Below are 14,524 nucleotides of genomic sequence, written 5' to 3' on the forward strand. Positions count from 1 at the left end.
CGTGAGCAATCATGGACCTAGCGTTAATTAGTGCACCTTTTAGGTGGAGGAGAGTGGATGGCGGTGTACATATCTTTTCTTGGGTCGTGATAGAGGTGTGCATACATGCATTCTGTGTCTTCAAGTTTAGACTGTGTGGTTTTTCTGTGCCCCTAGTATGTGTAGGTTTGCTACGGTTAGATGAGGTCAATGTTTCTGGTGCGTGGTTCGTGGCTCGGAGTCTAGAATTTCTAGATGTGGTGTTGCATGGTTTGGATTCAAAGGTCCAACCTTGATGAGGTACTTCAGTTTGGTTATTACGACTCAACAGTAGTTGGGTTTGAGTCTGTGTCATGGCGGGGTAGTGGGCTGAGTGTTGAGGGGTAGTGTATTCAGTGGTGGGCGCGAGACTAATTCTGTAGACTATGAGTGTTGTTAATGTGAGAAGGGCAAGTATGGCTTGTGAGATTTGCATCTTGTGGCATTACCGTGGAGGGGTAGGCAAATAGTAGGCGGCCCCTAGGTTTGGGGTAGTAGCAACTGACTAAAAATGCAATGGACAGTGCATTTGACTCAAGAGCAGTAGGCAGTAGGCAACATATGACTCAAAAAGCAGTAGGCAACATAAAGTGTCTCAAAGCAATTAATTCAGGAGGCAACACCTAGATTTGAGAAAGGTAACAACTGACTAGACAATGCGATAGGCAATGCATATGATTCAGAGAATGGTGGACAGCACGTAAGTGCACGGTGCAGAGGGACTCCAAAATAATTCACTCATATTAAAGGGCAACAACTAGGTTTACGATGGGGGCAACTGACTGAGGTGCAGTGGGGCCGCACATAGGTACCGTTGACTCAGAGGGCATTCGGGCAACACAGTTGGCTAGGATGCGGGACAGCACGTGAGAGTAGCTGACCCAAGATCGGGGGGCAGCACATAGGTATAAGGTACAAAGATACTCAAAAACAATGGGGTCGATAGGCTCTTATTTCAGAATTCTGGTCCTAGAAGGTCACAGTAGGCAGGTTTGGTTATTGCGGTGAGGGATTAGAGCGTGCTCATTATACAAATAGTTGCAGAATCGTATGCTATCATTAAGCATATTAGAGATCTATTGCGGTGATAGTGTGTTCACACACGAGCGTGTGTAGGCACAGCTTGGTTCGAAGAAGAGGAAGTCATGCAAACCGAGACTGGGCACATTTAGTGAGGGTTCCAACGCGGGGCTCTCAAATTACAAACATAGTTGAGATCAGGGCGGAGCCATGCCAGGCCGCTTAACGCATTAGCGCGTATGATTGAGGATGGAACAGATGAGGCAAGTCTGCTTGTGGTGTAGCGTCGATGACTTGTGGTACTATGAGTGCATGGATGGGCGGCCTGTGCGTGCGTTGCCAGTGCAAAAGTAGAAAAGTAGTTAATGGTTTGCACTAGGTTGCGGATGAGGTACTGGTGGCTGTGGCCGGGATTACTTAGGAGGGACCCGAAGACGTTTGTGCCACAGGTAGTTATTTTGATGTACTGTGGGAAAGCGAGAGCCGTGGGCATTGATCGTGCATATGCAAGGTGCGGTGTGCTGAGTTACCTTAGTGACGAGGCAGCGATGCAGGGCCAGGGGGACTGGCAGACGGCAGCAACAGGCTGCAAACAGGCGAGGGCCTTGATCAGGTGGGCCTTCGTCAGTGGTGGGCTGTCTACACCTGCCGGCCACCAATCAGGGCAATAAGCAGGTGGCCCAATGGGGCGGAGGCTGATGGGCCTGTTTAGGCTCTGGAGGAGCCCCAGTATAGGCGGGCAGCCATCTTGGAATGGAAAGGTACCTTGTGTACCTTAATGGCGAAAGCTGAGATCGGATGCAACATTGTTTGTTGTATCGCTCGTCGGTGGATTATTCCGATTCCCCAGTCGTAGGGGGGGGGCGTGTAAGCGGCATGCAGCTTCGGCATGCAATATGAAGGGTAGGCACAACACTTACCACACGCATTCATAAGCACTGCAAATCAGCTGGGCTTGGAGCAGGGATGCCGACTGCTCCTGCAGTGGCGGGTCCAGCTCGGAAGGAGCTCCTGCTCCGGCGCTGGATGTAGAGAAGTGGTTTGAAGCCCCAGAACAAAAGTAATATAGAGGGAAATATATTGTTGCTTTATTACAGTGCAGACTTGCAAAATTAGGTATTTGATGCAGACCTCCCTGCGCCTCATGGCCACTTTCAAACTGAAAGAGTGGAAAGGCCCTGATGACGTCCCTACTTTTGAAATATGAATTGCTAAATACTTTTTTAAAAGTATGGAAGTGTGAAAAGGCAATGAGGTGATTACACTTCTGTATACGCAAAGGAAAGTGAAAGCTGCAAAGGCTGCAGCAAATGCATATTGTAAGATGAGCACTGCAAAGTGTACATGTAAAGCCCCACAATTAATGTAATAGAGAGAAATATTGTCATGCCTACCCCTGGGCATCAGGACCAAGGCCCTCAGCTCCAGGAGCAGGCATCCAGACAGTTGTTTAAACCTCAGCAGCCCCGGCTAGGGGCTGTCTGGGTTCAGTCCTGGTGCCTTAGGCACCAGGCTCATCATAGAAATCAGTCCTGGCGCCATAGGCGCCAGGCTCATAGACTTTACTTACCTGATGCAGACCATGCTGCACAAGAGTCCAAGCCTACATGAGGCCTGGATGGGACTATTTTGTTACAGGGACTATTTTTTACTCGGGCGTGGCTCTAGGGAACTTCTTACCTGGAACTACTTTGAAGGCAGCACATGCTTCGCGTTATTCTGCATCCAGCAGCGTGATGCTCACGGTGCCTGCAGCCAGCATCCAGTCTTCTGACACACCCGCGTGCCTGCAGCCAGCATCCAGTCTTCTGCCACGCCCGCCTCGATCTGAAGCTCCTAGAATAAAGAATAAGAAAAGGACAAGGTTAGAAAACTAACATATTTCAAATTCCTCACCTAATTCCAGAACCATTTCATCTCCGGACCTGGAAAGTACATCAGTCCTGCACGCGTCACTTCGCCAGCTCCAGCATGGCGCCATACTCACCAATTCTCAAAGTATCTTTCAATCCGGCACTGTCTCCATCATTTCTTCGCTGTAATCCGGCACCTAGGGGACACAAGAAAAAACAAGGTGAGCCAAGGGAATCAACAAATACAACCTCTTACCACCATAGACTTACCTGATTTACCACCGGCGGTATTATTCCATAACTCTCCACATTTTCATATGCCGCATCTATAAAGAGGGAGAAAAACAACACGTTAACGCATGCAATAGTTACCAGACAGCGTTGGGTAACACATACTCTTACCTGAACACCAGCAGCAGCTACGAGACCTTCTTCTCACAAACTCAGTTGCAACTTAAGGAAGGAAGGGGACAAGAGTGAACATCGGGCACATTGAACTCTTTGAACTTGATACTTACCAAGCCCGCCAGGGACTTCAGAGACAATACTTACCGGAACTCTCCCAACGCCTTCAAACCAGTGAAGTAACTGGTATCTACGCGCCCCTGCAAGAGACGCAGGATGGAGAGCTCATCTTTTATGACCATAAGGTGAGGTTACTAAGGGGATATCGGAGGTGATTAGTGGGGGAGAGCGAGAACAGTTGGGAGGCCATCACTAAAACCCACAGGTGATTAATCCCTCTCTCCACTTGCAGGAAAATACTTCTTCGGGTCCAGCAGACAAGACTAGGCGGGCCAGTCCAGGCAGTCATCTCTGCACTACGCATCACGTTGAAGGTGACCGCTGCAGTCCGGGTACGATCGACACCACTGTGGGGTCCAGGTGAGCGTAACAGAACACGAAGCCTCTCTACAAATACCCACCCGGGTGTTATGGAAACCTCGGAAACTGACCAACTGGCCCAATTATTGGGGGAACTTAGGGCGGAAGTACATGCCGCTCGCCAAGAGTCTAATGCCCTCAGGAGAGAACTGATTGTCTCAAAGGAGCGCACGGATGATCTGGCTAGGCAACTACTGCAAAACCAATCTGGGCAAACGCCCCTACCTGGATATGGGGGAAACCCAACCCCCATTTCATCAAGCAATCCTGTGCAAGTGGTTTTACCAGGAAATATTCCGTTAGCTCCACCCGAACGCTTTGCTGGCGACCCCAAAAGGTTTGCCGTGTTTATGAACCAATGTCGCTTGCACTTTTTATGCAGAACGGGAGCCTTTCTAAATGACCAAGCCAAAGTAGCCTTTGTATTGTCATATCTTAGTTGCAGCGCAGCGGATTGGTAAATCCATTAGTCAACCAGGATGATCCTCTTCTCCGGGATTTTCAGGGTTTTCAAAGGAGCATGGAAAAACTATTCGCCAGACACTCACAGGGTCAAGCCCTGGACAACAAACTTGTATCCTTACGACAAGGTAACCAGGATCTGCTAACCTATATTGCAACCTTCAGTAGGTTGGTGGTGGAAACCGGGTTGCCGGAGGAAAAATGAATTACATTGTTTCATCGTGGACTTCGGGGAGAACTCAAAGATGTCTTGGCTCAAGTTGTGAACCCACCTCAGGATTGCACAGAATTTATAGACTTAATGGTCCAGCTAGACCACTGACTTCAGAACCGAAAGACTGATCGAGCTAAGTTCGAGAACCGGGTATTGGTAAACCCAACGTTGCCCCCAAAGGAACAGATGCATCTGAACCTATGCAGATCGGGGGGGTTAAAGGACCCTTAACTCAAAAGGAAAGAGAAAGAAGACGACAGATGCAGTTGTGTCTGTACTGTAGAACCTCAGGACATTTTCTAAGGGATTGCCATACAAAACAGCCCAGGAAGGTGGTAGGAGTTGCTGATAAAAGCCACATATAGCCTGATTCGGGAAACGAGCACGCCCGACAAGTGTAGAGGTCCGCTTGCCGAGCTTAAAGAAGGACACTCAGACCTCGCATCTGATCATCCCAATGGTCCTACTTGATCCCAGGCAGCCATCATGTATGCACGCAGTAAGGGCATACATAGATAGCGGGGCCGTAGGAAACTATATGGACCACGAATTGGTGTCAAGGATGAATCTACCTCTTTGCAAAAAGACCACTTCGGATGTCATCACCACAGTTGATGGAACTGAGATTGCCTCGGGGCCTGTAACTCATTCCACTACAGAGATGACACTGTTGAGTCAAGATGGGCATCGAGAGAATATTGTGTTTAATCTAATCAAAGCCCCACAGTTCCAGATAATACTGGGGATGCCATGGTTGGAAACACATAATCCTTGTATAGATTGGCGAGAGAAGAGAATAACCTTCCCGGATTGTGCACACACCTGTAACCCGGAGAAAACTTTGAACAAAGGCCTGGCTACAGTTGTTAACCCAATCGTGCAGTTACCTCAGGAATACCAAGAATTTCAGGATGTTTTTCAAAAAGAATAGGCCAATACATTACCTCCTCACAGATCATACGATTGTCAAATCGACCTCCTACCCGGTGAACAACCCCCATGCAGAAGAATCTACGCCCTCACGGAACCTGAAAATCGTCACCTATGGCAATACTTGGACAAATACCTTGCTAATGGCTTTATTCGTCCTTCCATGTCTCCTGCATCCTCAGCTTTATTCTTTGTGCCAAAAGAGGAAGGTGACCTTAGAACGTGCATAGATTACTGCGCATTAAATCAGATTACGGTAAAAAACCGATACCCATTGCTTCTGATCCCCGAATTACTAGACCAAGCAAAGGATGCTTGTATCTACACTAAGTTAGATCTCCGAGGGGCATACCATCTGGTACGTGTCAAGTAAGGCGACAAATGGAAGACTGCCTTTTGCACCAAGTACGGATTATTCGAATATCAGGTGATGCCCTTCGGGTTGTGCAATGCACCAGCAGCCTTCCAGTATTTTATGAACGATGTCCTTCGTGAACTCATTGATGGCGGTGTCGTTGTATACATAGATGATATTCTAGTGTACTCCTCCTCAGAATCAGACCATGTAAAGCATGTGCGTGCAGTCCTTGAGAAACTATGCCAGCACAAGTTATATGCAAAATTGGAAAAATGTGTTTTTAATGCTACGGAAGTTGAATTTCTTGGATTTATCCTGACTCCAAAAGGAGTCTGAATGGACTCTCGAAAGGTGGACGCAATTCTCAAGTGGCCATCACCCAGTTCAGTCAAAGGGCACAAAGCATGCTCAGATTTACTAATTTCTACCGCAGATTCATTCTGGACTTCTCCCATGTTGTACACCCCATCACAGCACTTTTGCGAAAAAACAAACGCTTCTTGTGGACCGAAGAGGCTGAAAAGGCCTTCCAAGAGCTGAAAGCGAAATTCACATCAGCACCTGTCTTAAAGCATCCACGCCCTGAGCTTCCATACATAGTAGAAACTGATGCATCAAGTTGAGCAATGGGAGCTGTCCTGTCCAAGAAGGATCCTGAAAGCGGTCAACTTCACCCAGTAGCGTTTTAGTCCAGAAAGTTCTCAGCACCTGAGTTAAACTATGCGGTTACCGATAAAGAGCTATTAGCCATCAAATCCGCCTTTAAGGCTTGGCGGCACTATCTTCTTGGTGCCAGGCATACTATTACCGTAATCACCGATCACCGGACTTGCAGTATTTAAAAACAGCCAAAGCCCAATCATCGTGACAACTTCGATGGGCATTGTTCTTTGCCGAATTCGATTTCGTGATCACTTATCGACCAGGCTGCAAAAATGGCAAAGCAGATGCCTTATCCCGAATAGGGATGGGAGAAGCATATGCAAACCCGGAACCGGTGCCAATAATTCCTGAGCAAAGAATTCTTGGCATAAGTACTCTACAGACACTAGAAGATATTCATTCAAAAATCCAACAACTCCTCGATCCAGCAACCCTGCAGGACTGGGTAAAGGAAGGCCCGGACTACTCAGTCGTCAATGACCTACCTTACTATCAAGGACAACTATTTCTAACACACAAGGAAATACAAGAACTAGTCATCTGCAATTACCATGACACCCTGATGGAAGGACACCCAGGTATCGCAAAAACTGAAGCGGAAATTAAGAGACAGTTCTGGTGGCCCACTTGGCGAAAAGATGTAAAGTCATTTGTGATGTCTTGTGGCATTTGCGCCCAAAACAAAAACCAGAAGAAAAAACCTGCTGGCCTTTTACAACCTTTGGATATTCCACCTACACCATGGCACACCTTGTCTTTAGACTTTATTACAGATCTACCTCCATGTAATGGATTTAACACCATCCTAGTTATTGTGGATCTTTTTTCCAAGATGGCCCACTTTATTCCTTTAAAGGGGTTACCTTCTGCTTCGATTCTGGCCAAGGAGTTCCTCGAAAACATTGTTCGATTACACGGATTCCCTTCCGTATTGGTTTCTGACCGAGGTAGTCAATTTATCTCGCATTTTTGGACGAAATGTTGTCAACTGGCACAAATCGACGTGAGGCTATCAACAAGTCACCATCCCCAGTCCGATGGTCAGACGCAAAGGACCAACCAGACCCTTGAACAGTACCTACGCTGCATGCTACACCAGACCGAAAGCAATTGGAAAGATATTTTATAGATTTCTGAGTACACATACAATAACTCTGTACATTCTAGAACCGGACAAAGCCCTTTTTATACCATATATGGACATCACCCTCGAACCTCAGAACTCGATTCGCCTCAGCATTTAGAAATGACTGCAATAAAAACTTTTTTATTTGATCAATTGGAAGGGCTACTGACCACAAGAAAGATCATGGGAGCCTAGCGACCATGTTCATGCACCTCGGTTGGTGAAAAGATTCCATCGGAACTTCCCAGACAAACCGGGGCCAGGTGGAAGAACAACTTTAGGAGGGGCCTTGGGGGGGAGTGCTGTCATGATGCCTACCCCCGGGCATCAAGACCAAGGCCCTCAGCTCCAGGAGCAGGCATCCAGACATTTGTTTAAACCTCAGCAGCCCCGGCTAGGGGCTCTCTGGGTTCAGTCCTGGCGCCTCAGGTGCCAGGCTCATCATAGAAATCAGTCCTGGCGCCATAGGCGCCAGGCTCATAGACTTTACTTACCTGATGCAGACCATGCTACAAAAGAGTCCAAGCCTACATGAGGCCTGGATGGGACTATTTTGTTACAGGGACTATTTTTTACTCGGGCATGGCTCTAGAGAACTTCTTACCTGGAACTACTTTGGAGGCTATTTAAACTACACCCGAACAGCAGCACATGCTTCGCGTTATTCTCCATCCAGCAGCGTGACGCTCACCATGCCTGCAGCCAGCATCCAGTCTTCTGCCACGCCTGCGTGCCTGCAGCCAGCATCCAGTCTTCTGCCACGCCCGCCTCGAATACGGAGCTCCTAGAATAAAGAAGAAGAAAAGGACAAGGTTAGAAAACTAACATATTTCAAATTCCTCACCTAATTCCAGAACCATTTCATCTCCGGACCTGGAAAGTACATCAGTCCTGCACGCGTCACTTCGCCAGCTCCAGCACGGCGCCATACTCACCAGTTCTCAAAGTATCTTTCAATCCGGCACTGTCTCCATCATTTCTTCGCTGTAATCCGGCACCTAGGGGACACAAGAAAAAACAAGGTGAGCCAAGGGAATCAACAAATACAACCTCTTACCACCATAGACTTACCTGATTTACCACCGGCGGTATTATTCCATAACTCTCCACATTTTCATATGCCGCATCTATAAAGAGGGAGAAAAACAACACGTTAACGCATGCAATAGTTACCAGACAGCGTTGGGTAACACAGACTCTTACCTGAACACCAGCAGCAGCTACGAGACCTTCTTCTCACAAACTCAGTTGCAACTTAAGGAAGGAAGGGGACAAGAGTGAACATCGGGCACATTGAACTCTTTGAACTTGATACTTACCAAGCCCGCCAGGGACTTCAGAGACAATACTTACCGGAACTCTCCCAACGCCTTCAAACCAGTGAAGTAACTGGTATCTACGCGCCCCTGCAAGAGACGCAGGATGGAGAGCTCATCTTTTATGACCATAAGGTGAGGTTACTAAGGGGATATCGGAGGTGATTAGTGGGGGAGAGCGAGAACAGTTGGGAGGCCATCACTAAAACCCACAGGTGATTAATCCCTCTCTCCACTTGCAGGAAAATACTTCTTCGGGTCCAGCAGACAAGACTAGGCGGGCCAGTCCAGGCAGTCATCTCTGCACTACGCATCACGTTGAAGGTGACCGCTGCAGTCCGGGTACGATCGACACCCCTGTGGGGTCCAGGTGAGCGTAACAGAACACGAAGCCTCTCTACAAATACCCACCCGGGTGTTATGGAAACCTCGGAAACTGATCAACTGGCCCAATTATTGGGGGAACTTAGGGCGGAAGTACATGCCGCTCGCCAAGAGTCTAATGCCCTCAGGAGAGAACTGATTGTCTCAAAGGAGCGCACGGATGATCTGGCTAGGCAACTACTGCAAAACCAATCTGGGCAAACGCCCCTACCTGGATATGGGGGAAACCCAACCCCCATTTCATCAAGCAATCCTGTGCAAGTGGTTTTACCAGGAAATATTCCGTTAGCTCCACCCGAACGCTTTGCTGGCGACCCCAAAAGGTTTGCCGTGTTTATGAACCAATGTCGCTTGCACTTTTTATGCAGAACGGGAGCCTTTCTAAATGACCAAGCCAAAGTAGCCTTTGTATTGTCATATCTTAGTTGCAGCGCAGCGGATTGGTAAATCCATTAGTCAACCAGGATGATCCTCTTCTCCGGGATTTTCAGGGTTTTCAAAGGAGCATGGAAAAACTATTCGCCAGACACTCACAGGGTCAAGCCCTGGACAACAAACTTGTATCCTTACGACAAGATAACCAGGATCTGCTAACCTATATTGCAACCTTCAGTAGGTTGGTGGTGGAAACCGGGTGGCCGGAAGAAAAATGAATTACATTGTTTCATCGTGGACTTCGGGGAGAACTCAAAGATGTCTTGGCTCAAGTTGTGAACCCACCTCAGGATTGCACAGAATTTATAGACTTAATGGTCCAGCTAGACCACTGACTTCAGAACCGAAAGACTGATCGAGCTAAGTTCGAGAACCGGGTATTGGTTAAACCCAACGTTGCCCCCAAAGGAACAGATGCATCTGAACCTATGCAGATCGGGGGGGTTAAAGGACCCTTAACTCAAAAGGAAAGAGAAAGAAGACGACAGATGCAGTTATGTCTGTACTGTAGAACCTCAGGACAGTTTCTAAGGGATTGCCATACAAAACAGCCCAGGAAGGTGGTAGGAGTTGCTGATAAAAGCCACATATAGCCTGATTCGGGAAACGAGCACGCCCGACAAGTGTAGAGGTCCGCTTGCCGAGCTTAAAGAAGGACACTCAGACCTCGCATCTGATCATCCCAATGGTCCTACTTGATCCCAGGCAGCCATCATGTATGCACACAGTAAGGGCATACATAGATAGCGGGGCCGTAGGAAACTATATGGACCACGAATTGGTGTCAAGGATGAATCTACCTCTTTGCAAAAAGACCACTTCGGATGTCATCACCACAGTTGATGGAACTGAGATTGCCTCGGGGCCTGTAACTCATTCCACTACAGAGATGACACTGTTGAGTCAAGATGGGCATCGAGAGAATATTGTGTTTAATCTAATCAAAGCCCCACAGTTCCAGATAATACTGGGGATGCCATGGTTGGAAACACATAATCCTTGTATAGATTGGCGAGAGAAGAGAATAACCTTCCCGGATTGTGCACACACCTGTAACCCGGAGAAAACTTTGAACAAAGGCCTGGCTACAGTTGTTAACCCAATCGTGCAGTTACCTCAGGAATACCAAGAATTTCAGGATGTTTTTCAAAAAGAATAGGCCAATACATTACCTCCTCACAGATCATACGATTGTCAAATCGACCTCCTACCCGGTGAACAACCCCCATGCAGAAGAATCTACGCCCTCACGGAACCTGAAAATCGTCACCTATGGCAATACTTGGACAAATACCTTGCTAATGGCTTTATTCGTCCTTCCATGTCTCCTGCATCCTCAGCTTTATTCTTTGTGCCAAAAGAGGAAGGTGACCTTAGAACGTGCATAGATTACTGCGCATTAAATCAGATTACGGTAAAAAACCGATACCCATTGCTTCTGATCCCCGAATTACTAGACCAAGCAAAGGATGCTTGTATCTACACTAAGTTAGATCTCCGAGGGGCATACCATCTGGTACGTGTCAAGTAAGGCGACAAATGGAAGACTGCCTTTTGCACCAAGTACGGATTATTCGAATATCAGGTGATGCCCTTCGGGTTGTGCAATGCACCAGCAGCCTTCCAGTATTTTATGAACGATGTCCTTCGTGAACTCATTGATGGCGGTGTCGTTGTATACATAGATGATATTCTAGTGTACTCCTCCTCAGAATCAGACCATGTAAAGCATGTGCGTGCAGTCCTTGAGAAACTATGCCAGCACAAGTTATATGCAAAATTGGAAAAATGTGTTTTTAATGCTACGGAAGTTGAATTTCTTGGATTTATCCTGACTCCAAAAGGAGTCTGAATGGACTCTCGAAAGGTGGACGCAATTCTCAAGTGGCCATCACCCAGTTCAGTCAAAGGGCACAAAGCATGCTCAGATTTACTAATTTGTACCACAGATTCATTCTGGACTTCTCCCATGTTGTACACCCCATCACAGCACTTTTGCGAAAAAACAAACGCTTCTTGTGGACCGAAGAGGCTGAAAAGGCCTTCCAAGAGCTGAAAGCGAAATTCACATCAGCACCTGTCTTAAAGCATCCACGCCCTGAGCTTCCATACATAGTAGAAACTGATGCATCCAGTTGAGCAATGGAAGCTGTCCTGTCCAAGAAGGATCCTGAAAGCGGTCAACTTCACCCAGTAGCGTTTTAGTCCAGAAAGTTCTCAGCACCTGAGTTAAACTATGCGGTTAACAATAAAGAGCTATTAGCCATCAAATCCGCCTTTAAGGCTTGGCGGCACTATCTTCTTGGTGCCAGGCATACTATTACCGTAATCACCGATCACCGGACTTGCAGTATTTAAAAACAGCCAAAGCCCAATCATCGTGACAACTTCGATGGGCATTGTTCTTTGCCGAATTCGATTTCGTGATCACTTATCGACCAGGCTGCAAAAATGGCAAAGCAGATGCCTTATCCCGAATAGGGATGGGAGAAGCATATGCAAACCCGGAACCGGTGCCAATAATTCCTGAGCAAAGAATTCTTGGCATAAGTACTCTACAGACACTAGAAGATATTCATTCAAAAATCCAACAACTCCTCGATCCAGCAACCCTGCAGGACTGGGTAAAGGAAGGCCCGGACTACTCAGTCGTCAATGACCTACCTTACTATCAAGGACAACTATTTCTAACACACAAGGAAATACAAGAACTAGTCATCTGCAATTACCATGACACCCTGATGGAAGGACACCCAGGTATCGCAAAAACTGAAGCGGAAATTAAGAGACAGTTCTGGTGGCCCACTTGGCGAAAAGATGTAAAGTCATTTGTGATGTCTTGTGGCATTTGCGCCCAAAACAAAAACCAGAAGAAAAAACCTGCTGGCCTTTTACAACCTTTGGATATTCCACCTACACCATGACACACCTTGTCTTTAGACTTTATTACAGATCTACCTCCATGTAATGGATTTAACACCATCCTAGTTATTGTGGATCTTTTTTCCAAGATGGCCCACTTTATTCCTTTAAAGGGGTTACCTTCTGCTTCGATTCTGGCCAAGGAGTTCCTCGAAAACATTGTTCGATTACACAGATTCCCTTCCGTATTGGTTTCTGACCGAGGTAGTCAATTTATCTCGCATTTTTGGACGAAATGTTGTCAACTGGCACAAATCGACGTGAGGCTATCAACAAGTCACCATCCCCAGACCGATGGTCAGACGCAAAGGACCAACCAGACCCTTGAACAGTACCTACGCTGCATGCTACACCAGACCGAAAGCAATTGGAAAGATATTTTATAGATTTCTGAGTACACATACAATAACTCTGTACATTCTAGAACCGGACAAAGCCCTTTTTATACCATATATGGACATCACCCTCGAACCTCAGAACTCGATTCGCCTCAGCACTTAGAAATGACTGCAATAAAAACTTTTTTATTTGATCAATTGGAAGGGCTACTGACCACAAGAAAGATCATGGGAGCCTAGCGACCATGTTCATGCACCTCGGTTGGTGAAAAGATTCCATCGGAACTTCCCAGACAAACCGGGGCCAGGGAGAAGAACAACTTTAGGAGGGGCCTTGGGGGGGAGTGCTGTCATGATGCCTACCCCCGGGCATCAAGACCAAGGCCCTCAGCTCCAGGAGCAGGCATCCAGACATTTGTTTAAACCTCAGCAGCCCCGGCTAGGGGCTCTCTGGGTTCAGTCCTGGCGCCTCAGGTGCCAGGCTCATCATAGAAATCAGTCCTGGCGCCATAGGCGCCAGGCTCATAGACTTTACTTACCTGATGCAGACCATGCTACAAAAGAGTCCAAGCCTACATGAGGCCTGGATGGGACTATTTTGTTACAGGGACTATTTTTTACTCGGGCATGGCTCTAGAGAACTTCTTACCTGGTACTACTTTGGAGGCTATTTAAACTACACCCGAACAGCAGCACATGCTTCGCGTTATTCTCCATCCAGCAGCGTGACGCTCACCATGCCTGCAGCCAGCATCCAGTCTTCTGCCACGCCTGCGTGCCTGCAGCCAGCATCCAGTCTTCTGCCACGCCCGCCTCGAATACGGAGCTCCTAGAATAAAGAAGAAGAAAAGGACAAAGTTAGAAAACAAACTTATTTCAAATTCCTCACCTAATTCCAGAACCATTTCATCTCCGGACCTGGAAAGTACATCAGTCCTGCACGCGTCGCTTCGCCAGCTCCAGCACGGCGCCATACTCACCAGTTCTCACAGCATCTTTTGATCCGGCACTGTCTCCATCATTTCTTCGCCGTAATCCGGCATCTAGGGGACACAAGAAAAAACAAGGTGAGCCAAGGGAATCAACAAATACAACCTATTACCACCATAGACTTACCTGATTTACCACCGGCGGTATTATTCCATAACTCTACACATTTTCATATGCCGCATCTGTAAAGAGGGATAAAAACAACACGTTAACGCATGCAATAGTTACCGGACAGCATTGGGTAACACTGACTCTTACCTTAACGCCAGCAGCAGCTACGAGACCTTCTTCTCACAAACTCAGTTGCAACTTAAGGAAGGAAGGGGACAAGAGTGAACATCGGGCACATTGAACTCTTTGAACTTGATACTTACCAATCCCGCCAGGGACTTCAGAGTCAATACTTACCGGAACTCTCCCAACGCCTTCAAACCAGTGAAGTAACTTGTATCTACGCGCCCCTGCAAGACACGCAGGATGGAGAGCTCATCTTTTATGAACATAAGGTGAGGTTACTAAGGGGATATCGGTGGTGATTAGTGAGGGAGAGCGAGAACAGTTGTGAGGCCATCACTAAAACCCACAGGTGGTTAATCCCTGTCTCCACTTG

The sequence above is a fragment of the Ambystoma mexicanum genome, chromosome 6p, assembly GCF_040938575.1.
Source record: "Ambystoma mexicanum isolate Mex_15411 chromosome 6p, UKY_AmexF1_1, whole genome shotgun sequence".
Lineage (NCBI taxonomy): Eukaryota > Metazoa > Chordata > Amphibia > Caudata > Ambystomatidae > Ambystoma > Ambystoma mexicanum.